The 26,480-nt window shown below is 39.9% G+C and overlaps 1 long non-coding RNA gene across 10 annotated transcripts in view; it reads left to right on the top strand.

Annotated features, from left to right (window-relative positions):
* Positions 1–26,480, top strand: part of LOC106010467 (uncharacterized) — a 215,740-nt gene that overhangs the window by 83,765 nt on the left and 105,495 nt on the right. For 3 of the 10 annotated variants that reach the window (XR_015447239.1, XR_015447235.1, XR_015447242.1), the window contains one exon: positions 15,168–15,279. The exons of the other annotated variants lie outside the window; for them this stretch is intronic. This is a non-coding gene — a long non-coding RNA (uncharacterized LOC106010467). The remainder of the gene's footprint in view (positions 1–15,167; positions 15,280–26,480) is intronic. 10 annotated transcript variants of the gene reach the window in all.

Genomic DNA, 26,480 nt, shown 5'->3' with positions numbered 1-26,480 from the left:
CTATTCATTCTGTGATAGAACTATGCTGGATGAACCTAGTTATTCATCCACCTTCCCTGTCTCCATCTTCAAGTGTAATCTTTCCTATCATCCTTCAAACATCAAAACATCCTGCTTTTGTCCCTCCAGTTTAAGCGTTCCCCTAACATTGCCTTCTTCTCAATTGTCTCATTCAGTTTCCTAAGAAAACTTTATACACACATTTGCTTCACTTCACCTCTTATTTTCTTTTTGACTAGTTCCAATTTGATTTTCACCCTCACCTTTTCACCAATCTTCCTCTTGCTGAGTTTATGGGTCACTTGCATCAAATTTAACTGACATTTTTCAGTCTGCATCTACACAGCAGCATTTGTCAGAGCTGTCATTTCTTGCCATTTTGAAATATTTTTCTCTTGTCTTCAGTGACACCACACTTAGCTACCTTATTTCTACTTCTCTGGTTTTCTTTCCAGTTATGTCTTAGGAGTCTTCCCCTCTTCTATCCAAGCTCTAATTAGAATACTTCACTGCTTGTCCTGCTCTCTTATTTTCTCTTATTCTATCTATATACAAAACACAAGTGCACACAAAGACTTGTATTCATGTTCATAGCAGCTTCATTTCCAAGTTGGAAACAACACAAAACTCATTAACAGGTAAATGGATAAACAAAAATATGTGTTACCTATACAACAAAACACTATTCAGCAAGCATAAAAAATCAACTACTGAAACATACAACACCATATTGTTCTCCATGCATTATTCTAAGTAAAAAAAGACTGATATGAAAGTGTGTGTGTACTACACAATTTTGTTTATTTAAAATTCTAGAAAATGTAAGCTAACCTACAATGATCAGCATTGCTAGGGCAGAGGGAGGGACAGACTGCATAGGGGCACAAGGAAACCTTTCAGGATGGTAAGAATGTTCTGCATCTTTATTGTGAGGATGGTTTCATAGGTGTGCACATTCCATAACATTCACAAAACTGAACACATTAAATGGATGAAATTTATTGTAAGTTGTACCTCAATAAATTTGATTAAAATCTATTTGCCGACAGTTCTTGGATCTATGTCTTTAACATAGATCTCTCTTGAGTACTTCACACTGTGGGTCCAATTATTTAGTTGATATAGCCATTTTGGTATTTCATGGGAATTTCAAGCTTAATAATTTGTTTAAAATGATCCTTGGATTTATTCTCCACAGATTCCTCTGATTGGAGTAAATTTCTGTCTAACAGATCTCAAAATACAGTGGCTTAAATAAAATAAAGCTTTGTTTCTGCATCATAGGACAATTTAGAGATAGGTTAGGCAGGGATGTTAAGGCGACTCTCTGTCATTGTAGCTTCTGGATTCCATTTCTGGGTTCCTGGAATGCTTCAGTTCTCATCTTATGCTAGCTATCGGGGCCAAAGAAAGGGTCAAAACCGTGTCCGCACCTTCTTTCAAGGGCATAACCCAGAAATACTAAATGGCCATAATTCACAATAAGACAGGCTGGGAGCTGTTGTCTGTATGCAGCTGTGTGTTCCACTGAAACTTTATTTGTGAGGTAGAAGGGGAAAACTGATACAAAGAGATGAGGATTCTGGCTTTCTCTGGGACATATGGAGACCTGGGCCAGACGTATTTTTGTGGGACCCCTGTCTATCTATGCAATATAATTTAAAGTGTATTATAAAATCCACAAGTCTATGTGAAATGATTTATTGGTGAAGATTTAGAATGATGGGTACAGAAGAGATACTTGCATATTTATATATTGTCTAGTCAGTGCACATGTCCAGGCATCTCTTCATGTTCCTTATTGTCAGTTGCATTGTTTCTAGCTAATTTTGTATCTCCCATGCAAGAAAAATGTAGCAACCCTGTTATTATTCACAGTGACATGGCTCTTCAGAACTTTTTGCATTGAAACAGTATAGATCTTCTTGCCACTGAAGTACCCCAATGTCATTTATTTTAATGCTGGTTATATCGTTACTCATGATACTGCATCATTTATCTACTCGACCACCAGTGACTACTGGGTTCCAATGACTCTCCCAAAGAGTGTCACTGTGCTTTCCTATGGATGACTATGAAGGCAAGTCTCAACCAGAACATGAAGGAAAATGCAAATAATCATTCTCTTGTAGTTTTACATTTCTGATTCTTAAATTTATGACATACACGTAGAACAACACGTCTTCCAAACATGTCTTTTCTTGAGCTCTTTAGGTTGGAATCGCTGTTTGCAGACTGTGATCTCTGATAATGTTGACTGTACTCTTGCAGGGTGTGGAGGGGAGGGACCAAGGCCAGAGTCATTTGCTTAAGGAATGTCCATCCAAGCTCAGCTCGAAATGACCCGGGAGAGCATGACATCGCCACACCCATCAGACATCCATGGAGATCTATTGCCATTGGGGAGCATGGTCCTTGAAGCCCTCAGAGGAAAGTGAGGCCCCTGTTCTGGGTGGCTCCAGTGGCTTCCTTTTCCTCACTGGTGCAGGCCTAGGGATGGAGACACCCTCAAAGAAGCCACCAGACACATCGTAGTCTGTGTCCTCTTCTTCAGAAGATAGCTTGCTGAATGGGACATGGTGATGTCACCCTTTGACTCCCAGCTGCCTTTGACAATCAGCATCCAGTCCTTTTACCTAAAGGCAGATAGATTCCAGAAAGCAATTCATGCTCTCACAGTCATGACTCTTAAGCTTGGTAGCGGTGACTGGACATTTCTTTGGACTCTTATTCTCAGTTTATATTTTTAAAGGTGGAGTTTATCAAACCACCCTAAAAACAAAAAGCTTCTTTTTCTCCTCCTGAAGGTACCATTCAGACCTGGTCATCCAGCCTTGGCAGAATCATGGTTATCATCTATCTCTAGTGAACAACTTGCTATTTTAAGACCACTACCCCAGGGGCTCAGCACTTTCCACTGGGTGGTGGCCTAATAGTTTTAAGTATAAAAGAGTCTGTTGATGTCAACACAAAGAAGCAATGAACTCTATTATATGTTGCATTTTACAATCGTATGTCATGGTACTGCACAGCTACATTATGGAGGAATGATAGTTTTCTCATTTTAAAGATGAACAAAATGAGATACAGAAAGATAAGTAACTTTCCAAAGTCTGTCTACACTTGATCTTAGCCTAAAGGCTGAGAAATGATCCAAAGTCTGTCTAACTTTAAAGAGCTCAGCATTTCTACTTCAGTTGTTCTCTCTGAGGAAGGGACCAAGACACAGTTCATGGATTTTACCCTGAATCCACAGGAGAAACTGGTTTGGACTAAACAGTGCTAAATTCCTGTCTCTCAGGCCACTCATTCTTGGAGGCTGTGAACTGCAAAAGGAAATACACCTCCTTAGGAGAGTACTCTGGGCCCAGCCTGGCCATCTGCTTGGTTGGCAGAGGCTGACTTCATGGATAAGGGAGCAGGGCATGTTATTGGCCAACAGTGCCCCTGGCAGTGAGGCATGGAGACAGACTCCTAAGCAGACTGATTGCTATCAGCATCTTAGAGTCCATGGGGAAGACATAATGAATAATATACACCTTGAGAAAGGGGAATACTGTAGCCTATCGACAGCCATATAGCTCCAGTGGTGGAAGGAGATTTCCTTTAGGCTAGCATCCCTGCTAGGTATCAGGGTAGGGAGTGAAGTTAGACCAATAAGTAAGAGTACAGTAGGATAGGAAGACACAAAATAAGTAAGAATGCACACATTTATTTAATTAAAGGTGTGATAAACTTCCTGTTGAAAGTAGGGTGGCCTTTGATAGCATGTAGTGGGGGATCTGAGTCTGTGTGGGAGTCACGTTTAGGGAGGGCTCTTCTGACAAGGAAACATCTGTAACAAACCCTAGGGGTCATTCATAACAGGTGCTATAGATTGTTCACCAAACGTTTTCCCTTCCCTCTTTCTTCCCTCGAGTGACCCTCTCAACTTCTGCTTCACTTTTTTTTTTTTTGCTTCACTTTTGATTTTCGTGTATCTCCCCTCCTTTATCTAGCTGAGATTTGGGTCCTGGCAGATCAGTCCCTTGCCATTGGTTGGTTTGGGTGTGATTAGGACACGTGATTGGTGAGGGGCTGTGTTAAAAATTTGGCTAAAGCGAAGTCTGCTAGAAGACTTTTTGGGGAAAGTTTCCTCATTCTTTACAAGAAAGAGGTGGCCCTTCGTGCTTTGAGTGTTGTCATGTTTGATGACCTTAAATGGGGCTTGTTTGAAGACAGCTCCCACTCATCAAAGGCAAAGCAGAAAGCTGGAAAGAATCTAGATTCTTGTTGGCTTCCCTAACTGAATAGTTCAAGTGTGTAGCATGCCTGGCTTTAGGACTACAGATACGTTTCTCATTGCATGAGCCAGTTGAGTTTGGGTTTCTGTTATTTGCACCTGCAAATATAATAAGAGTTATTCAGGTCAGGAATGAGCTTGGGGAGGGCCATCAGGTGGAAACAGAAAGTGATCCTTTGTAGCAAGAGAGCAGTGATGAAGATGGGGAGAGGAGCAGGTGGCAGGGCTCAGATACTGTTACTCTTACAGATACTGTCCTTACAGACATCCTCAGCCTTGTAATTTTTCATTTGTTTTCAGTGACTCCAAAATGCTAGTTAATTCTTACTTTTACTGTTGTATAGTGGAGACTAGGAATAATTATGTACCTTGATGCTCTACAATATTAAATTCACTACTAATCTCTCAGTTCTTTAATTTACTTAGTTAGGTATGTATAGCCTGCTTTCTACGTTGTTGGTTTCAATACTGCCGTTCTTGGGCTTGCTGTTCAGTGGAACTGCCTGAGGGTTCCCCAGTCTCACAGGCAATTGAATTGAATCTTCAGCACTTAACTGTTTTGGGTAATAGTTTAGAGAACAGTTATTCTAGTTATGTTAGCTATAATGAAACTAGAGATCTTAAAATATTTTGGTCCAGGCATTTAAGGGACAATCTGAGAATTTAAAAAAATGTTGAGGGAGGACTAAAGCCTCACAGCTCTTGTGGAAGAGCCCATGTAGTTCCGGGAGCTGAGAGGGGCTCAGAGAAGAAGTGGACCCAAAATATAACTGTTAGGTATGTGGTTTCTAATAAGCAAAATCAGATCGGGCAGGAGACTTACCTGCTTAGCTCAGCCTTGCCCTTTGTCATCAGCTCTTTGTCATGTATAGGACCATAGCCTATTTCCTATCAGCCCCCACCCCCAGCTGTTTGTGTTTCCTAGCAGGGGAGCTGCTCTGGATGATGGCCAGCAAGACATGGGCTCTGGCTTCCCAGTATAGCATGGGCTTTAGGGCTCAGGCTTTTGAACCAGGAATCACTGAGCAGCTACATGGCTCAGAGCATGTTTATTTAACTTCTCTAAGCTATAGTTTACTCATCTGTAAGATGATAATAGCAAAAGTACCTCACTTATAGAAATTTTATGAGATTCAAATGAAGTGATCTAGGATGGTAGTTCAGTATAGCACAGATTTCAACCTATGACAGTTAGTAGCATTTATAATCAGTATTATTTATCACCGCTGCCATTGGTATTTGTAGCTTGGGTTCTGATCCTTCTATGAATGCAATATAGAGGTCCCTGCTGCCTTTGCAATTGTCATGGTTAATACAATGCCACAATACAACTATTTACTGAGCCACGCACCAGGTACCACACTGGAGTCAGGGAACCTAAGAAAGAAAACAAACAAAAAGCAGAACCAAACTAAAGGAACAAAAATTCCATAGTTTTCAAAACAGCTTGATTTTACCATGAACATTCGTTTCTCATAGTAAGCTCTAATCTGAGAACATGACTGTGACTCTTAGCCTTCATCTTAAAAACTACGATCATGAAAATCTTTGTAAAAGTTTCTTTTCAAGAAATATTTAATCATTTGATTTGTGTTCTTTGGTAGATAGGTTAAGCCACCTAATCTGCAGATTCATTACAAGTGCCTCATATTCAGAGAGAGCGATTTTTTAAAAGTGTGCATACACCCTTCTGGGAAGTCTCCAGCATAAGCAGAGCCCTGAGCAAACCACACTTTGCAAAGCCAGTCATTTGTTTTACTTCTGCCAGAATATTGAAAGTTTGCCTGGCGAACATTCCCTGAAATCAAAATGACTTATTCTCAGGCTTCTTTTGCTTTTGATCCTGCTGCAGGATGGTGTGTTTTCCTAATGATGCAGAATCTCTCGTTAAGTTCAGGAAACAGGATATAAGGATAAGTCAATTGACTCAATTTATGGACATAATAAAACGGTCCCTATTACCTTCAGCAGTCAAGGCAAGACAAGGTGAAACACAGTGTTGTAAAGTTATTATGACAAAATAGTTTAGTATTTACCTGACCAAATAAAGTGAAAATACTGCATTTATTTTTGAAGCGGCATTTCAGACATTATGACCTAAAATTAATAGTGGTAGACGATCATTTATTCTGTCGCACAGGGATATTGCAGAGTTCACTCAAAGCTAGGAATATCTGCTATTAAATCATGGTAAACTGAAAAAAAAGATTTTGAAGTATTTCCTTGCGTCTGCTCTATGTCTACTGTTGGCCCCACTGAGCCAGTGTTAACAGCTAAGGCATTTCTTTTTCCATCTTGTAATATAATTAAAAACAAATTTAGAAGCAGAATAAATGTTTTGTATGTTAGAGCCCTGGTAGTTTTGGGGAAGGTATTGGCAATGTATGTAGCTGTTCCTGACAATTATAAACTCAGAAAAGGAGAAAGACTGGGGGTGAGGGAAGAAACCAAATTGACCAAATATGGCTGCTTTTGTCTTCTAGTAGAAAATAAGTCTTTGGGGTGGCCACAGAAAAAAATAGAAATAAATCTAATATATCCAAGTTGCTACACTTCAAAAGGGATGGACAGAAGGTAAGGGGGCACGGAAAGTTTCAAGTAGCTAATGGCATCTAGCAGGTATGAATGGTATTAGTAGCTTCTGAAAATAATTGAAGTTAGAGCCAAAGTTTAGTTTATTTCTGGCTTTGGTTATTTTCTGGAATCTAGACTGTAAAGTGTAAAATGTGTTGATGTTTGTGAATTAAAATAGGACCGTGACTCCAAGTTAGAGAAGCAGGACGTTGTGTGCATAGAGCAGATGTCAAAAAAGTTTCACTCTGAATATGTAATGATGGATTTGCCTATGTTGATTGCAAGTTGCAGAGTGATCAATAATAAGAACTGCGAGTCTCCGCTGTCACCTTCTGCATAAAGCCTGCTCCCGACAACTCTATTTAAAATTGCATCTGGCCATGCTCATGGCAGCTGCCCTCACTCACTCCAACCCACTTTACCCTACACAGCTTTTTCTTTGTATATCTCTAACACCTTTGAACATTCTACATAGTTTACTTTTTATCTTCAATGTTAATTGTTCTTCCTCCCCTGCCATGTGAAGCCAGGACCTTTGATTTGAACGTTGACTTATCCCAAGGCTTGGGAGCAATACCTAGCACACAGTAGGTGTTCAGTAAATATTTGTTGGAGTGAATGAATCATATCTTCTGCAAAAAACACTATAATGGTTTTCATTAGCTTCATAATAAAGTTTGATTTTATGTCATGTGTAAACTCATTCCAGCTTATCTACCAAATATATTTCTTTTCATTTATGTCCTGAATGGTTCTAGTTCTACCAAACCATGGGCTATCTTGCTTGTGGGTCTTGCCCATACTGGTTCTTTGCCTGAAATTCTCTTTGTCTTCTTTCCTCTTGGATAACTCTGGTTAAATTCTTTAGACTCAGTTTAGTTATTTCTATTTTTTTCCCCATCAGGAAGCCCTACCAGGTCTTCTATGTCTATGTATTCAAATCCTAAAGCACACTACTTCATCATAGCGAGATTATATTATATCAGCACTGACTGTTCATCTGTTTTTCTGTTAGGTTATAAGCTCTCTGGGGTCAAGAGCCTGGTCTGCCTTGTTTATGGTTTCTGTTGTACCAAATGCAGTGCCAGGCACACTGCAGGAGATTTGTTAAATATGTGTTGAATCAATGAATCATGAGAAGAAAGGTACACACAACTCAAAGCAAAGATCATCCTAGCTACAAGATCTGAGAAAAGAGTAGACTAATCTTTTCCAGGATGTTTGATTCTCTTAAGGAATGTGGAGATTTCTGGCCCCATTTTCCCTTTTGCACTGACTTGTTTAGAATAGTGCAGCAATAATGCAGTGGTTAAGCACTGCATTAGTTAGTGGAGCACCACTAACTAAGTTCAAATCCCAGCCGTGCCACTTACTAGCTTACTAAATTCTCTTCACATTAGTTTCTTCATTCATAAAATGGGGATGCTGATGATAACAACATCTACCTCATGGTAGATGGATTCAGTTAGTTCACCCCTAGAAAGTCCTACCACCGGTTTTTTCCTCAGGACACTCTGCAGTGCACTTCCTCTCCTGCACCTCTACACCTCTCTGTACCTCTCTCTACAATGGCAACTAGAAAGACCAAATTCTTCCTTATCTCTTCTACAGCACACTTATGCTCTGCGGCTCCATGCTAGCTTCTAAACTGGTCTCCATATCCTTCTTTAGGTACTTAAAGTTCAGCCCAATTGGGCATAGTGGCGCTTGCCTATAATACCAGCACTTGGCCGGAAGATCCTGAGTTCAGCTCGACCTGGTAATTGTAACAGTACAAAATGTCTCAAAATCAAAAACAAAATGCAAAACACAAAACAAAACAGGCAAAAAACCAAAGCAAAGCAAAGCAAAGCAAAGCAAAGCAAAAAGATATAAAAATAAAAGCTGGGCCTGATGATGCCCCTCTCCAGCTTTTGCAGATGCTTATCTCTCCTTTAATAGAGCCATCTTTCTTAGGGGACAGCTGTGGTTTTAAATTGCAATTTTCCTTTCTTCATTATAGGTAGAAGGGAAAAATAATGAGTATAAAATAATGGAATAAGGGTGTGTAATAACCACATTCTTTGTGAAGCAGACGATATTAGGGAAATAGTCAATCTTCAGCTTTTGCTTTTCCTTTTGAGACAGTGCTGCTCCCTCTGACAGGAACAGGGCTGGTGGAGGTCTTACCCCAGAGAAACATCCCTTTGCCTTCCTGTTAAAAGAAGTCTTCACCGAAGTGCAGCGTTGGAAGCAGCCACATTAGCAGGACTGAGCTGCTGCAACATTGTAAATGCCAGCAAATAAAAGTGTCAGCAGCCCTGGCCGAGGGCGGCAGGCAGGGCCTGGGGTTTAGTGCTCTTTGGTAGAGATCTGGCGTTGTAGGGGGCTGCTTCATATCCAGTCCACATGTGTAGTGATTCAAAGTTATTTCCTACTGATGGCTCGTCCTGACCCCAGGAAAAGGCGTTTGGAGGTCTCCCTCCAGCCGAAGCCCACCAGGAAGGAGGGATACCTACTCAACTTGAACTGCCCTCTCTCTCCAACAGATGGCCCCATCCCAGCTAATGGATGGCATTTTGAATGGTTGGGGAGCTCCCCGCCCCGCCCCCCCTGCCTGTCCTGATAATAGAATTTTTGTATTACTTCTCAGGGGACCCATAATCACATGGAAAAAAAAATAAGAAGACTCGTTTTCTTTTCACCACTGGATGTATTTATTTACAAAGAGGGACTCTAAATGGCCAGAGGCACATAAACTTACTGGCAGTAAAACTCCACCCTGTGTCACTGATTCTCCAGCCTGCTTCCTGCAGCGTTGAGGCTTTATAATGAGTGTCACAGTGCTCATCTGCTCACACTGGGCAGATAATCCCTGAGTTGGGCGAATTTGGCAAAAGCAAATAGTGTTTTAGGCCAAAGGGGTACCTTTTACATTTCAGTTTGAGAGAAAATGCAGCTTTGGCCCTTGGTAATGAAGAAGGAAAAGCTTGTGCCTGTGCAGTGAGTCTGTCTGCCGGCTGCAGGAGCCTCACCGTGCACCCTGAAAGGTTTCACCAGGGCGAGGTCTCCAGAGGGAGTAAGACAGAGCCACACATTGCTAAATGCTGTATGTAATGGGCACATTAATGCCTTGGAAATCACAGACAGACATTTCAAATGATGTTTTCAAAGACATTTGAAGACATGAGAAGATCCCTCAGATCATTAGTAGGATACAAAATGTACACAGTATAATCTTAACTCTGTAAGACAATAGGTACTGAGACATACACCAAAATGCCCATAGTGGGTGGTAAACTTATGACTTTAGTTTAGTCTTGGATCTGTTAATAATGTGATTTGGAGGTTTCCTACAGTGAATGTATATTATTTAAAAAATCTGCATACAGTATGTTTCTAAAAAAATAAAGTGGAACCATCTACTTTTGTCAGTAACAATTTTAAAGGGTTTGATCTTTTACAAAGAGGCAAAACCTATTCTTAGTCCCTTTTGTCATTCTCTGTAGGAAAGTAAAATGGCTCCTGCCTATTTTAGCTCACGCTTGTGACTTGCTGTGTATTTTCTCACCTCAGAAATAATGATATATTGCATATGAGCTAAGTTAGCACATTTGTGGCAGATGACAACTTTTTGGGACAAATCAGGATCAACTAAGTTTAGCTTTGATACTCAAGGGCTGAATCTTTTCATGTTAGGCAGTGTGATAAAATTTCACACAAAACAATCGCAAGATACACACATACAGTGAATATATTAACATGCAAAAATTTGCCAGTGTTATTACTGTTATAATAAAATCTTGTTTAAAATACAAACTGAGTAGATATCCTAAGTTGCTGAGCTTTATTTTTGAAGTTTAACAGTTTTAGGGAAAAAAGGCAAGTTCACTGATTCACTAATTTCACTCTTTTTCCCCTCATTACAATAGTGAAACTATTATGTAAGTTCTAAATGAGCACATTACTAGACTCATCCTTAGATCATATCTGTTCAGTCTAATCTTGTGCGCCTTCCACTTCTACATGTTGTATTCTAAAATAAACATTCCAGAAATGTATTTTGTGAAATAATTGTTTCATGACATGTGTACGAGAAGAGTTTTGTGCTCAAAAAATTTTGCAAACACTATATACTGTAGATCTCCCAACTCTATGCTCAGTGCACTTGCTCACATTATAAGCTCTGAAATGTTTTGTAATAAAGATATACTTTAAGATCAATTCAAGCCAGTATTTTACAACCTTACACAGCCAGGATATTCAGAAGCACCATTTCCAAAGCACTACAATGACTTCTTTTTCTGTGCTTAAAACAAAGCAGAAAAACAGACAAAATAAGCAAGATTTTCTATAAAAATAACTCTGCCTCAAGCGCTTTGACTACTGTTGGCATCCCTCAGATTTTTAAGTGACTGAAACAATCATTGCTTTAATTCATGTCACAAAAGCATTGGAAGGCAGAGTAGCATTTTCCTTGGTCACTTCCTGTCTGATTTATTCCCCAACTTGAGGGTGGCACCTGTGGTGGGGGTAGAGTTGGTGGATTGGGTGGAGAATGTTAGCACTGCTTCCCTACCCCTCACCTCCTGTTCAAGAAACATCTTCCTTCTGGTCCTTCCAGCTTCTTCTCTTTCTCCTTTTGTTTCAGACCCAAAATGTGGTGCCAGAAGCTCTCCTGTTATTCCCTTGGGAATCCTAACATAATCCCTAATGAGGGTAAACCAGTGGCTCCATGCTTGCCCTGTTTAAAGGATGGATCTTAGACTTCGATTTGCAGTAAACCTTTGAGGATGTTGTCTTTGAATATCTGTGAAGACTTTGGGTCCCTTTTGTCTGTGGCATTTATATTTTTTCAGCAATGGTGGCTGTATTTGTGTAATGCCTAATGCATTAGAATTTTCCATTATTATCTCTTCATGCTTTTGAAATCAGTCACTGTACTTATTAAGGTGTGGGCAAATCCATAAACAAAAAGTGGTTGGGATGTCATAGTTGTTTTACAGAAGGTATCTGTGACAAGGCTAATTGATTCAGGGGAGTTTGTTTTCAATAAAGGAACTGAGATTAGTTTACTGTCGATCTTAATTATTCCATCCATCAACCATTTGTTGCCCTGGGCAATTGGCATCATTTTTGCTGCTTGCTAATTTTACTCCTTTTACCTCTTAGGGCTTGTATCTTTAGTTTTATTTTTGTGGATTTGGATTAAAAAAATGACATCTTTCTAAACTGTGCTATGCTGAAGATACTGACAGAAGACACTTGCTCTTCTTGTATTTTAACCACTGATTGAAATTCATAAGCTGTAAATGTTTGTGAATGTAGATGTACAGGTAAGCCAGACAGGAACTTGTAAATGAACACTGTCTTGCCTACAAAATGAGTGAGGGGAAAATATAATTACCATCGGGAGAGGATATTTGGTCACAGTCTCAAAAGAGTACTGAAATTCTGGCTCTTTGGAATTTAAATATGTCTTTTTTTCTACATAATGTTTAAGTTAATTTTGGTTTTGTATTGCTAGCCTCCAAATACCCCTTTGCCTTCCCACACATCTCCCTTTCTCTTTCAAGTGCTTTTATGTGTCTTTGCCTTGTCTGGCTCTGTGTAGCCCTCTCTTCCTGGACCATTTGCATACAAGCAATTCAGACAGGAGGATCTTCCAATTGAAACATAGGTGGTAGGAGGAAAAGCTAAAGGTAGGGATCCACACAGGTGAAATACAACAAAATACTAGAAAAATAACAAGGACTTGACTGAAAACGCTGGGAGCATATTTTGTGATTTGATCAAAGAGTGCAACATAATCTCCCTTGTTTAAATACTGCAGTTAGATGGCTACTTGTCTTGGCCAGTAACTCATTTTCTTTGGAGGTAGCCTTGTTTATGTTGGAGTTCCAACTGCTTGGCACCTGCCTTTCCTTTTAATTGTTTCATGTTGTTGGCATTTGACTGTTGTGTAAATCTGATCGTATATATGTAGAATTTTCTAGTATAGTTGGAGATTCTCAGCAAGTGAATCCAAAACATTTTATTTATATTTCCTCTCTCTCCCCCTCCTCCCATGCTCCCTCCTTCCCTCCCTCTGTTCCTCCTTTCCTCCAGTATGGCAGTTAACATTAAATAGTTCCCAGGTCACACATACATGACTCATATCTTTGTTAGAAATTATATTTTTTTGTAAAGAACACAAATTCACTTTAAGGAAACTCAAGTCACTTCAAAGAAGCTCAAGTCAAAGTAATATAGTTGGAAAGGGAATAGGGTCAATCTCATGGAACTCAGTTATGGGAAATGTAGCTAGGCTTCCTGGAAATCAGAGCAACACCAGCAAGTGACCCTATCTCTCCGTATCTCTGGGCCTGCATATTTTTTCATGTCTGATTTTTCCATATAAATATACTCTATTACTTCAGTGGCAGATCAGCTTTCCTTGTAAGGCTTTTAGTCTTTTTAAAATTTTCATTAAGTTTATTGGTACCTTTTAGGTATAAAATACAGTTACATTCCTCATTGGGATCTTGTACCTTTACATGGTATATCTTAGTTCTTATTTTTTCCCCATTTCCCTGCCCTCCCTTCACCCCTCCACCCCTCCCTATTTACAGAGACTTTGTTTTCATTTTCTCATATTTTTCTTTTCCCTTCTTTCCTTTCCCCTTCCCCTCCCACTTCCCCTACTCCTTTAGACCTTTACTTCCTATTTCACATTATCAATTATACCATTTGAACCTTATTTACACTTTCAGTTTTTCACACCAGAGAAACTATTTGGTATTTACACATGTGTGTCCTATTTATTTCACTTAAGAGTATGGCCTCAATGTGCATCCATTTAGCCATAAATGTCTCTAGCTTCTCATTGTTTATGGCTGAGTACTACTCCATTTTATAGAAAACCCACATCTTCTTTATCCAGTCTCCAGCTGATGGGCATTTGGGCTGTTTCCAAGCTTTAGCTATTACAAACTGTGCTGCTATAAACAGGGGTATGTACATATTGCTGTGGTGTGGTTCTTTTAATTTGTGAGGCTTTTAGTTTTATGTCCACAGGGTCTGACCACCACTGTATGTGACCCATGTAAGGCTCATGCTTATCACCATCTAATGGACTCTCACTGACTCCTTATTTGTCTTAGTTCAAATGAAGGATAATTTTTGTTTGATCTCCCTTACCAAACTGCCTCCATGTAGGCAGGAGCTGTAACTGTTTTACTTATCAGTAGCTCTCATTGCCTAGTCCACAACCTGTGGTAGGTATGCTATAAATTGGGGAGTAAATAGTGCCTCCAGTAACTGGATCTCCTGAGATTGGCTAAAAGCTACAGCTTTTCAGCTTCAGTCCCTACTTAAAATGCCCCAAAGACAAAGGTGTTGTCAAATGTCAGTCCAATCTCTTTATGCTTTCCCTTCCTTCTTGCTAAGATCTTGGCCTTTGACTGTAGTTACCTTGGTAGGTCTCTCTCTCTCTCTCTCTCCCCTTCCCTCCCTCCCCTCCTCTCTCTTTTCTTTCTTTCTTTCTTTCTTTCTTTCTTTCTTTCTTTCTTTCTTTCTTTCTTTCTTTCTTTCTCTCTTCCTCCTTCTCTTCCTCCTCCTCTTCCTCTTTTCCTCCTTCTTCTTCTTCTCCCCCTCTTCCCCCACTACTTGTCTTTGCCAAGAGGGTTGGTTTGGTGCCAGTGTAGTCTACCATAGTCAAAAAATGAACCCAATTGAGCAAATGAAAAACATTCTGGAGGAAGAATGTGATGAGCCTATTTTGAATTAGATGTTTCTGTTCATCTAAGCATCTCTGGCCAGATGGAATGGAATGATGTAGTACTTACCAGAGCTGCTCTGCTGTAAGGTAGGCTGAGCTAAGGAGAGAAGTTGAGTGTGCAGGCATCACTGAAGGGTCTGCTTCCACACTATCATTTTGTTGTCATCATCATCACCTTTATAAAAAGTCTCACCTTCAGAACTTTATGATTTATAAAACTCTGCAATTTGGGTTTTATCATCTGGTTTCAGTGCTCTAGAATCTGTAATCAGTATTCATTTTAACAGTTATTCCAATATCCAGTCTTTATCTATACCTCATTTTTATCATTGCCAACCTTATCAGCCCATACACTTAAAAACAGCTGTCCTAGATCTTATAATGGCCAGATTTCCACTCTTCTCACTATTGCCTCTTTATTCCTGTCCCACCCATCCCCAAGCCTCCCCAAGCCCTAGGTTTGGAATAGCCAGGCTTTAATCATCATATATTTCTCTCAGTAGCCTCTTCAATTCTTCCTAGTCCTCATATGTGGAGTTCCTGAACAGCTAACCCTTGTTCCTGTGCCTCCAGCCAAGTGTGCATGCTGCTGGAGAGTTTGAGAGTGAAGCATGGTGGCTGAACAGCAGGGCGGAATGAAGGACCAGTGACAAGCTGGGACAAGTTGAGTTTCAAAAAGAATTTGGTAAGAGGTGACATGTAATATCTCTTTGCTATAATTCCTTGCTTGGAATTCTTGGAAGAAAAGCTGAAATAAAAATGCCTAGGTAAACTTGTGAGCTGATGAGAGCACATTCTTTCTTGGATGATAGTTTAGAAATTGGATGAGAGGAATTGGAAGGAAAAAGTAATAAGAAGTAACCTGATTTAGATGAGGTTTCTTGTCAGGCGCAATGTCTCCCACCTGTAATCCCAGCACACAGGGAGACTGAGACATGAGGATCAAAAGTTCAAGCCCAACCTGGGAAACTTAGTGAGACCTTGTCTCAAAATAAAACATAAAAAGAGGGCTAGAGATGTAGCATGGTGTGAAGACCCTGGGTTTAATCTCTAGTACTGCAAAAAAAAAAAAAAAAAAAGAAAGAAAAAAAAGATTTGTTAATTTCATGTGACTAAATTTTGCTTCAGCTTATCTCTATCAGAGTTTGGCTAAATTGAAGTGATACCCCAAGACACTTAATATTCTGTAGGGCTACCTAAATTTGTCCCTGAAACATAGCAATAATATTATCAGTACTATGACACCTACTGACACCTACCATGAATGTCTGTTTTCAAAATACATCATCATTTCATTTTCATCACAACACTATGAGGTAGGCATTATCACGATCACATTGATAGATGATGAAACTGAAGGGAGTAATTGCCCCAAGATCATATAAAGATCAGTAAGTGGCAGTGCCAGTATTTGAGTTCCAGACACTGATGTCAGAGCCTTATTTTAAAATGATATCTACTAGGCTACCTCCTTATATGGATATAATATATATTAAAATGTTTATTTTTATGACTACATAGTAATAAAAAATACATGGTATTTTTCACATATTTTGCACAATCTTCTGTGGGAAAAGGGATATATAGTATAAATTAAATTAAAAATTATAATTTCTACATTAGGTTATTTACCAAACTGCTATAACAAAATGCAATGGTTCAGTCAAGATAGATGGCGATTTCTCTTTCACATAACCACTTCTAGGAAGGCAGGGTTCAGAGTCAGAGTCATCCAGCAAGTGAGATTCCTTCTTATTGCTCTGCCAGTCTCAAAGGCATTGCCCACATTTCCCTGGCTGAAGCTGCCATTCTAGCCCTAGGAAAGGGGTGAAAGAGAGAGAAGAGTGAAGACTCAGGGTGCTTACAAGTCAAGGGCTGGAATTACATACATCACATCTATTTACACCCTAGTTACAAGGACCTAGTCAGATAGCTACATCTAGCTGCAAGAGAGGCTGGGAGATGACCTGTGGCAGGAATGAGAACATACTGGTGAAGAAAACGCTATGGCTTCTGTCTTCATGAGGATTATGTCTGATGGAGGAGATCAACCAGTAATACTGTATGGTTCCATGCCTTGTTAAATCTTGAGAGGGCATTCTATTTCTAAAAGGGAAAAGAAGCAGTTCAGTGGGGAGAGTAAACGACCTCTGCCCTATTTTCAAAATAGAAGCACAAGCGATAATAATGTATTCGTGGGTTTGGAATTTTTAAAGTTAGTTAGCATTGGGCATAAGTGATTTTTTTCCTTATTTATAATAAAACTATCTTGCCTTGGATGTAATAGGATAATCAGAATAATACTCTATCTCAAAGTAAGTTTATGGTCTAAATTGTTTTAAAACCAGAAGAGATTACAGGGCATTATTTTACCATGAAAGGTATTATAAACACTGTTGAGATAAACTTTGCTAATTAAAGGATATTTATGGGTACACATGGTAGAAGGCATCTGACTAGATATTTGGAAGCAGCTTACAGAGATTCATTGTTAGCCGGCTATACTTTCTGTATTTGATTTCATAAGAGAAGATTGATGGGTGCACACACAGAACAAAAGGGGATTTAATAACAGGGTTCAGCCTCACACCAAGTAGGCTTTCTGATTTAAAACAAACACAGCACATTAGCACAAATGCTCAGAATTCAAAGCCTCTTGGCTTGATTAGCATCCTTGGGCAAATTAAGAAGAATTCTTAAGCCCCCTGTGGGGTCCTATACAGAATGCAGTTATCTGAACAGCTCACAGCCCAGGGAAAATGATGACATTTAGAATTGTAGGTTTTATTTCCAAAAAATATTTCCTCTGGAAATTTCTATGCATGAGTGTTGATGAAAACTCACAATGCACCTTATGGGTGCATCCAGTCTCTGGGTTACTGCCATTTGTCATTATTCTGGGTGGCTTGGCCCCAGAAGTTGGGGTTTGTTTCTTTTGGTAAATGAACATTCTTTTTCTCACACAGTTTTGCAGTCCTGCTTGCCTGAAGCAATCATTAGTTTCAGTTCATGGACCAGGAGGAGCTTCTCTGGGGATGAGTACTCCAAGCAGAGAACATGAAACTGTAAACATCTCACACACTACAGTCCAGCAACCTTGACAGATGAGAGGATTGAGGTTCTGGGGGAGTTGAAGGGCTTCTTCATGTTTCTCAGTTAGTCCAGGGCACTTGAGTCTAAACACGTTTCTGGACTCCCATTCCAGTACTCTTTCTCATTGCCATTAATTATAAATAAATATGAGGCAACTTGAGAATTTACTTGTCTTAGTTACTTTCTTCATCACTGAGACACAATGCCTGACACACCTGCAACTTAATGGAGGAGAGATTTATGTTGGCTCACAGTTTATAAAGGTTTTAGTTCTTAGTGGGCTAGGTCCAAGGCATGAAGGCATGACAGAGGGCATGGTGAAAGAGAGCTGCTCAGGGCATGGAGGACAGCTAGCAGAGAGCATCAAAGCGGATCTTGGAAAGGAGATAAAGTCTTCCAGGCCCCTCGTGTCCCACCTCTTCGGACCAGACTTCACCTCCTAGCGGCAAGTCAGCTGTAAGCTCCCATTATCCAACCCCCCCCCCCAAGCCCTACCTATGTTTGCACGAAACTTTGGGGAGACATTTAGATGTAAACTATAACATTACTCAAAGTTGTTTGAATTCTGTCTTTTTGTATATGAATCATTTTAAAGCCTAAAATATTTGGATTACATGGTGAATTACACATTTTCCGGGCACAGGTAAGACCTATCTTAAGGGCCAGAAATATCTCCCCAAGAGCTCTTATTTTTGACACTATATCCACTACATCCAATCACAGTGATTATGTGTATATGTGTTCAGAACATTAATTTGTCAACTATGAATGTTTCAAAAGTCACAGTTTAGAAAAACTGCTTTAGCATAATATATTTTGCTTTGATAAAATAGGAATCTATACAACTGAAAGCGACAAGGGTCCTGTGATCATTGAGAGATATTGGGGGTAACTCCATGAGGAGCTGCAGAATTGAGGCTGAAGAAACATCTGTTGAACTCTGTTTGAGTCCTGATCAGAGAATGAGGGTTCTACCTTATTGTGGTGCTGTTTGTTGGCTTCAGACCTAGTGAAAATCAGTGAAGCACAGCAGAAGGAGACAGGACCTGCTGTGAAGACAAATACTTATCACTAGCTTTGTTTATGACTTGTGTAGCCTTTAGCTAGTCACGTGTGCTTCCAGAGCCTCAGTTTCTCATCAGTGATATAGGGATAAGATCACTTGCTTCAGAGCAGGGTTGTTGGGACAATCAAGTAAGATAATTCTTGTCAAAGTCTTTTAAAATGGGAAGTACCATTCAAATGTGAGGCACACTGGTGTTGGTTACTGTTGTAGTAGTTTATTATATTATTTCACTGAAAGTTGGCTTCTAGTCCAGTGACCAATGTTTAGTAAGTTACATTGTTGTGAGCCAGATGAAAAGAGGCACCAAACTGGTTATGGGTGCCAGGTTCTGAGTGATTGTATACTGCCAAAATTTGCAGGTTCAAATCTCAACCCATAAGGAGGTGGTGTTTAGGGGCTGTTTACATAGATTATGTGGGTGGATCCTTCATGAATGGGGTGAATGCTCATAAATACAGTAGCTGCCTTGCCCTTTTCTCTATGTGGTGACATGAGAAGGTGCCACCAGTGACCCAGAAAGTGTGCTCTCAGGAGACACAAAACCTGCCAGCACTTGATTTTGGAGTTACCAGGTTCTGTTATTTAGAAGTGAGTCAATTTATGGTATTTCGATAAAGAACCTGAATGGACCACAGCAACAGGAGTGCATCTTTGGCCTATACAGACATGCAGTCATCTAAGAACCTGACCTGCGGCAGTGCACAATCCAATCCAGAATATCTTTGTCACCTGGTTGGATATCCCCAATCTGCTGGACAAGGTCATTTCAGCACTTTCAGATCCCTCTGGGAAATAACCAAGAACAAGCCATCGTTTACCACCGTCATGCTCGTATGGTCCGAAGCTCTTTCATCTTCCTAGGTACTCCTGGCCCTAGTGAGGTGGCCAGGAGGGCAAATACAATCCCAAGCAGTCACAGGGACCTCCCTGTCCTCTCAGCACATATGATATTGACAATCTGAAATCCTCATCTGTTTTCATTCTGTCTTCTCTTCTCCTTTTTATCCTCCATCTCTTCATCCTCTTCCTTTTTTGGGTAATGAAATCCCACAAAACACAAAAATCTGGGGTGTTTGTTACAGATTTAAAATGTCTTTTCCCTGTCAACCCACTTCCTTCTCAGACCTTCATCAGCTAGGTCCTTATGGTAATCTTGCTGATGAAGATGGGGAGAAATTATTCACAAAGCCTGATAAGGAAACTGCTCTGGGGAGGGAGAAGAGGGGATGGGAAAGTATAAAGAATCAAGACATGATTTGTGTATGTACTAGTTCTCTACGATGAATGAATGTATGTATTGTGTATCGCAAACACATGCCACTAAAAAGCAGGGGATGGCTCATTCACCATTAAATCCCTGAAAGTCCCATTCTATGAGATGCCAAAGCTGTGGAGGCCAAAGGGGCCAAGTATGCAGACCTTGAAAGCCTAGGAGAGGGGTCTGCAGCTGCTTCTGCTGGGCCCTGGAAGCGCTGTAAGCTGGGGAATGACAAGGCCAGGTTTGCGTTAGGTAACTCAGGTCCTGTTCCGAGCCTGTGGAGCTCCTGGATCTCTGCCAGTGGGACTCCGCACAAGCTCTGAAGGGCTGTGCCCTAGGGGAGCAGTCGAAGTGGGGTAGAAGGCCAGTGATTTTCTCACACAGGGGAAGTGACGGCTGATTGTTTTTGGCTCTCTGGTAGCAGAGAAGACAGTGCTTTGAAGCTAGGAGAAAGTCTTTGTTTCCAGGTATGTCCCAGAGAGAAGGCCATGCTCAGAGTTCTTCCCAGAGCCGGGCTCCCGCTGCTGGGGCCTCCGTGCTGTGAGGACAAATTCAGGACCTGTCAGCCCTGACCTGCTCCATCTCCAGCGAGCTTGTGCTTTAGAAGGAACTGAGCACAGCAAGTGAAGTTTTCACTGTCGTGAAGCTAGTTCTGAAATCAAAGGAACCTGTGCCCAGACTGAATGGTTCCCGCGGAGATTCCCTGCGTGACCCAAAGGTGTCCTGTGCTGTGGGAAGATTCTTGGCCTCTTAAGACAAACACAGCTTTTGGCACTGAGACCACTTTCTGGTTTACATGAAGGCGTGCTGGTAACCCTAAAACAAGCCTGAGTCACAGAGAAGACAGAGCCCGGAAAATCACGTGAGAGGTACACGCTCCAGAAAAATGGGATCACTAATGTTTGACCAACTCATTTAATAAAATTAGGGCATTGTGGGAGATAATATGGTGATGGAATTAACTCTTTAACTCACCGGTTGGAGAGGGAGAGGGGAGACCAAAAGGCAGCTTTTTTTTCTTTTTTGCATAAATTCTTTTATTGGTACATTTTAGGTATACAACATGTTTACATTTATCATTGGGTGCTTGTACCTGTACATGATGTATCTTGGTTCTTAATTTTTCCCCATTACCTGCCCACCCTTCCCTATTTACAAAGACTTTGTTTCCATTTTTTCCTTTTCTCATAATTTTCCCTTTCCCTTCTTACCTTTCCCCTACCCCTCCCTCTTCCCCTAACCCTTCGGAACTTTTCTTCCTATTTCAAATTATCAATTATTCGTTGTAGTCCTTTTAATTCTTATTTACACTTTCAGTTTCTCACACTAGAGAAACTATTCAGTATTTACATGTGTGTCCTATTTATTTCACTTAAGAATATGGCCTCAATATGCATCCATTTAGCTATAAATGTCTCTAGTTTCTCATTCTTTATGGTTGAGTAGTACTCCATTTTATAAAAAAACCACATCTAGGGCTGGGGATTTAGCTCAGTGGTTTCGCTGCCTGCTATGCAAGAGCAAGGACCTGAGTTTGATCCCTGGTACCAAAAACAAAACAAAACAAAACAAAAAACCACATCTTCTTTATCCAGTTTCCAGTTGATGGGCACTTGGGCTGTTTCCAAGCTTTAGCTATTACAAACTGTGCCGCTATAAACATGGGTGCACATATATTGCTGTGGTATGATTCTTTTAATTCTTTTGGGGAGATGCCCAGCAGGGGAATAGCTGGGTCAAATGAAACCTCTAGTCCTAGTTCTTTGAGGTATCTCTATACTGATTTCCACAGTGGTTGCACCAGTCTGCACTCCCAATAGCAGAGGAGAAGGGCTCCTTTCTCTCCACACCCCCGCCAGCATTTGTTATTGATTGATTTCATGATAGCAGCCATTCTTTCTGGGGTGAGGTGGAATCTCAGTGTTGTTTTCATCTGCATCTTTCGAATGACCAGTGATGTTGCACATTTTTTGATATGTTTATTTGCTATTTCTACTTCTTTGTCTGAGAAGTGTCTGTTCATTTCAGATGTCCATTTTTGAATTGGGTCTTTGAATTTGGGAGGTCTGATTTTTTTCAGTTCATTATATATTCTGGATAGTAGTCCTTTGTCTGAGGTACAGCTGCTAAAATTTTTTCCCCACATTGTAGGTTGTCTCTTAGCTGTGTTGTGGTTTCTCTTGCAGTACAGAAGCTTTTAACAAGATGAGATCCCAGTTGATTCTTTGGGCTAGTTCCCGTGCTACTGAGGTTTTGTTCATAAAGTCTTTTCCTATGCCAATGTCTTTAAAAGTTCTACCTAACTTATCTTCCAGCAAGTTTAGTGTTTCTGTTTTAATATTTAGATCTTTAATTGACTTTGATCTTAGTTTAGTGTGTGATGATAGGTATGGGTCTAGTTTTAATCTTTGGCAGGTTGAAATCCAGTTTTTCCAACACCATTTATTAAATAGGCTATCTTGAATGTCATTATATTGTATACCTAAAATGTACCAATTATTAGAATGAGTAATCGATAATGTAAAATAGGAAGAAAAGGTCCAAAGAGGTAGGGGTAGTGGGAGGGGCAGGGGAAAGGAAAGAAGGGAAAGGAAAAAATGATGAGAAATGGAAAAAATGGAAATAAAGTCTTTGTAAATAGGGAAGGGTGGAGGGCATGAAGGGAGGGCTAGGAATGGGGAAAAAATAAGAACCAAGATGCATTATATAAAGGTACAATTCCCAATGAGAAATGTAATTGTGTTGTATACCTACAATGTACCAATAAAAGAATTTAATACAAAAAAATAAATAAATAGGCTATCTTTCTTCCAATGAGGGTGGTTGGCTCCTTTGTCAAAGATGAGGTGGCTGAGTATGTCTGAAGTTGTTTCTGTATCTTCTAATCTATTGCACTGATCCTCAGGTCTATTCCTTTGTCAGTACCATGCTGTTTTTATCACAGTACCTTTGTAGTACAGCTTCAAGTTGGGGATTGTGATACTCCCAGCCATCCCTCTGTTTCCTAGAATTGCTTTTACTATTCTAGGTCTCTTCTGGTTCCAAATGAAGTTTTGGATTTTTTTCTCTAGTTCTGTGAAGTAAATTGTTGGAATTTCAATCAGCATTGCATTAAATCTATATAGCAGTTTTGGAAGTATGGCCATTTTCACTATATTGGTTCTTCCTACCCAGGAACAAGGGATGCCTTTCCATTGTCTTATATATCCTCTTCGATCTCTTTTTTCAGAGTGCTGTAGTTTTCTTTATAGAGGTCTTTTGCTTCCTTTGTTAGATTGATTCCTAGATATTTCATTTTTTTGGATGCTATTATAAAAGGAATTGTTTTTCTAATTTTTCTCTCAGTGAGTCTGTTATTTGTGTACAAGAAGGCTATTGTTTTTTGAGTGTTGACCTTGTATCCAGCTACTCTACTGAATCTGTCAATTAAGTCTAGAAGTCTCTTGACAGTTTTTTGTGTCTTCTATGTAAAGTATCATATCATCAGCAAATAATGACAGTTTAACTTCTTCCTTTCCTATCTTTATTCCTTTTATTTCTTTCTCTTTTCTAATTTCTGTGGTTAATGTTTCCAGAACTATATTGAACAGGAGTGGTGATAGTGGGCATCCTTGTCTTGTTCCTGATTTTAGTGTGAAATTTTTCAATTTTTGACCATTTAGTATGATGTTGGCTGTTGGTTTTTCATACATAGCCTTAATCAGGTTGAGATAAAGACCTTCTATTCCAAATTTCTGTAGGGGTTTTATCATGAATGGGTGTTGGATTTTGTTGAATGCTTTTTCTGCATCTATTGAGATGATCATATGGTTTTGGTCCTTGGCTCCGTTAATATAGTGCATTACATTTATTGATTTACGTATGTTGAACCATCCCTGCATCCCTGGGATTAATCTGACTTGGTCAGGGTGTATGATCTTCTTGATGACCCTCTGTATTCTGTTTGCCAAAAGGCAGCTTTTAATGGTTTCATAGTTTTGCCTGGATTTGGCCCTGACTTCTTCTTTTATCTCGATTACCACTAAAGAAGAAGGGGAGAACCACACTTGAGACTTAAAATAGGTGTTTCGTGTGTGTGTGTGTGTGTGTGTCTTTCTTTCTGCCTCCCTGGCTGATTTCAGCCCCCAGAAGCGAAGGGCTGCTTTTGCCACATGTCATAATATAAAAACAGCAGTGTGCACTGTGCAAGGTGGTGTGGGGCTGGCAGATAGATTGGCTATAGCAGTCTGAGAATTGCTCTTCTTCCTTTTGCTTTAGGGAGCAGCAGTCCAGCAGAAGTGAGAGGAGCCCTGAGGAACTTCACTCAGCTTGAGAGTGAGGCTGTCTGGCCACAGCGTGGTCTCACTTTGGGGTGAGCCAGCTCATGCTCTGAAATGACTGGTGGGCATCTGTGAGGGATGCTGACAAAGGTGTTCTGATGTCGATGGGAGATTAGCTTAGAAAACGTCTTTGACTTTAGGGTTGTGCATTCTTGGGGAGGGGGAGGCAGGGGAGAAGAATAGGATGGAAGGGAGAAAAGGAAAACAGGCACAATTACTTCGTTTCCTAACTGTATATATGCCAGCTGCGTTTAGCAAGCTCATCATTTCACCATTATGTGACTCTTAGTCTAATTTCTTTTTTCTTCTTTTCCCCTGTTTTTGTTCCTTTCTTCCTTGATTTACTGTTGCTACAGCTCCTCCTTTTTATCCCTTATTCTCTTTTTAAAAGGCACTGGTAAATAGAAAAATTCCTCAAGCTAGTATGAAGTTGCTGGAAAAAAATTCAAGAGTTTATTTTATCTGGGCATTTTAGAAACTTGGACTCCCATAGAAACCCAGGAGAAACAGTGGTGGAATAGAACTGTAAAACAGCCAGTTACACACGTATTTTAAAACTGTTTGGAGGGGTGATTTGATTAGATAATTACCCTTGTAAAGGAGTAACTTAATCTGTGAGCCACTCCCCCAGTAGAAAATTCATCATCCCACCCTGGCTTCAAATAATCTCTTCACAAATTGCTCTTAAAAATAATTGGAAATTTTAAAAAAGCAAATCTAATTTTTCAATAAAAAAATCAACTTTTAAAATTTCTCCCTGGTGGTCCAGTATTATTAAATATTCTTCTAGATTTTTTAATCTTGCTTTATTGGAAGGAGAAAAACAATTATCTATAAACGTAATTTTTAATGCATGGTAATAAAAATAAATGGCACAGTTCTGCCGCAGTTCACCTAAATCCTCTTCCCTGGTGGTCTCGTGATATTAAATAATCGGTACCACATGTATTCATCATTTGCTGACAGCAAAAGAAAAACTTTGGCATTTTATTGTCGAAAGAAACAAGCATGATGTTATTTGGGCTTCTGGGGGTGACTTTGCTGATCCTCTTTTCCTTGCTCGTGGGGCTGTGCTTTTTGTTAATTTACATGGCAATTAGTATAAAACCAGAGAGAGGCACTCTTTACAAGGTTGATTTGAGTTTCTCTTGCAGGTTGCCCTGAGAATGATTTAGCTTTTTTTCTGCACTAAATGGAGCAAAGAAAATGTGTTATGTATTGTTAACTCTGTGTTGGGTGGGAAACCATTGCAACTGGGTAGCACGAGAAAAAGATAATTATATTACTAAGTGTCTTTTCTTTATTTTTATTTTTACAGTTGTGTGGAAGGTGAGTTGTCAGAAATCTCAGGAGAACTTCTCAACTTTGGTTCCTTGGGTCTGTTTCCTTCACTTGGAATGAGGCTGAATTTATTTCTATTTATTGTGAATGGAAAACTTCAAGCTTGAGTGGTTCACTGTCCACTCGTGTGTATGAAAAACAATGCCTCATTTCCTTCAGTGAAAAGATAAGACTTAAGAAAGCTTACCTGAGGATGTTGAAGTCAGTGCTCTTACAGGGTGCATCAGAAGTGCAGTGGTTATCAGGAGCACAAGATAGCACTTTGGTCATCTGGAGCGCACAGATGTGATAGACATGAAAAACAGCCGTGATTTAAAAAAAACCCACAAGTGGACAAATTGCTTGCAGATTGTCAAGTATGAGTCTTTTGTGAAAGTAAATGTGTCTGCATTTTTGGAGGATTTGGGAAACTCAGTTTTGTTAGCATTAGTTAAAATGAATGCGGTACCACTGCTGAAGGCAAAAGCAGTCATGTCCCCTGGCCAGACATAGTTGCATAATTGAAGGAATTGGTTAAAAAAAAAAGTAGACACAAGGCTTATGAATATTTTTGTGTTTAATGGAGTAGTGGTTTTGTCTTGACTCAGCAGTGGCAGGAAAACACCAGTGTGTCTTCTACTGGTATTTCCCAAGGAGTAACCCTGTCACATAGCAACAAGCTCCCAGTCTGGAGTTCAAATGCCACCATCATCACTTATTAGCTGTGTGACATCAGACAGCTTTATTAAACTGTCTGAGCCTCTGTCTCTGTATTGATAAGCTGGCAGATAAGATGCTGTTGGGCATGAGTATCTCAGCACAATGGCTGG

The sequence above is a fragment of the Heterocephalus glaber genome, unplaced genomic scaffold (assembly GCF_053883595.1).
Source record: "Heterocephalus glaber isolate CG9 unplaced genomic scaffold, H.glaber_assembly_v1.0 deba00000347, whole genome shotgun sequence".
Lineage (NCBI taxonomy): Eukaryota > Metazoa > Chordata > Mammalia > Rodentia > Bathyergidae > Heterocephalus > Heterocephalus glaber.
The sequence above is the reverse complement of the archived record's forward strand: the minus strand, read 5'-3'. Positions and strand labels throughout refer to the sequence as shown.